Here is a 1,678-nt window from a genome sequence, read left to right on the forward strand (position 1 = left end):
ATAATGAAAAGGGTATGCACAAATTCACACATGTACCAAAACTTAAAAAATTATGACACAGTAACATGAAGAGGTTTAAACAAGTGATAACCAATTAAATACATGAAATAATAAGACTTAATGCAAGATAATAGAACCACTCATCAATAGGAAAACATCTTGAGGGAGCTAGTGTAAGGGTGGTGTATAACAACATCTGCTAATATCTTGTGAAATTTGACACAAGGAAACAATATGAGTTCTCTCAGTAGAGTTGATTTACCATACCCACATACAACTTGGGATAGTATGAGCCAAGTGATTACACTCAACTAGAGTCCCTACATAGTTATCTTATAGTGTTCTGCGTAGTGACTTGAAGTGTTTTATTACATTCATGATCATTGTATTTTGTAATTTACAATATTTGGCATATGTGTTTGGTTGTTTATATCTTTTGTGACTATGGTTAGGTCATTATCTCTATAAGCATGATGGGTTGGCTATTTGGGTTCCACATATTCAAGAGGCATTTCTACCTATACTGTTACTAGATATCACAGAATAGGGACAATCTTCTTCTAGTTGTAGGACTAGGTCTTGATCTTCTCTCTTATCTTTTCCTCTTGGTCATTGTACTTATAATTTTTGATATAGTCTCTCCTTTGATTTGGTCTCTTGACCTATTTTCCTTAGGACTCGAAGGCTAGCTTTCTGTTCTATCTAGTCTTGGCCTAGTCTATAGTCACTTCATAATTTTTATGACACCTTTCTTCTATGGTGTGGCCTCTTGTGTTTCTCGGGTTCTCAACCTTGTGACCTTAGGGCTTATGGGGGTAGCTATAGAATCACTTTTCTTGCCTTTTGAGGATTGTAGCTATAACATCACTTTTCTTTCCTTTTGAGGACCATTTCTTTGATTATTTCCTCTTCTCTAGCTTAATCTTCATCTTTTCCTTCAATGATCATTAATGGTTCACCGCCTTGTCTTGGATCAAGTGATGTTTTATACTTCTTCATAATTTTCTTTTCTTTTCTTTAATTTTTTAGTATAACAAGATTTATGGTGATCTTTTTCTTTGCAATTACATAAGTCCCAAACTTGGGAACTCAATGATTAATAGGTTCATTTAGCAATAACTAAATTGTTATCATTGCTTGATAAGTATAACCTTCATATTCTAAGGGTTCCATCCATACAACCCTAGGCTTAATAGTTTTTATAATAAAATGGTCAATATCAACTAGGAAACAAATCTCATCATGATATTTTTCAACTAGGGTAGGGGGTATCCTATATTTTATGTTCATCCTCTACCTAAAATCCTCAAAATACTCATTCACCACATTCCCATAATTATTACTTAGTGTTTGAATGTACTCAATAATTTGATAAATAACAGAAGTATCAATTTTCTAATTGACTTTATTGATGCCGGGAACGTAGTTTTGCATGTAAAAGAGTATACATACCAAAAGAGAACCAAATTTCTACATGTTCAACTTGGCTACTCAAATAATGTTCATAACTATCAGTCAGTTGCTTCAGCTAGAACTCAAAAATATCATACATGTGGCCTTTCTTTACAAATTTGTATCCTAAATCAACTGCCATGCACAAAACACTATTGTCTTGACTTCATTAAAAGATTTTATATGCAATTGCATAAACTCTAAATTTTATCTCTAGATTTGTTAT

Source organism: Cupressus sempervirens, chromosome 3, assembly GCF_028749045.1.
Source record: "Cupressus sempervirens isolate cs-2001-9-10 chromosome 3, ASM2874904v1, whole genome shotgun sequence".
Classification (NCBI taxonomy): Eukaryota; Viridiplantae; Streptophyta; class Pinopsida; order Cupressales; family Cupressaceae; genus Cupressus; species Cupressus sempervirens.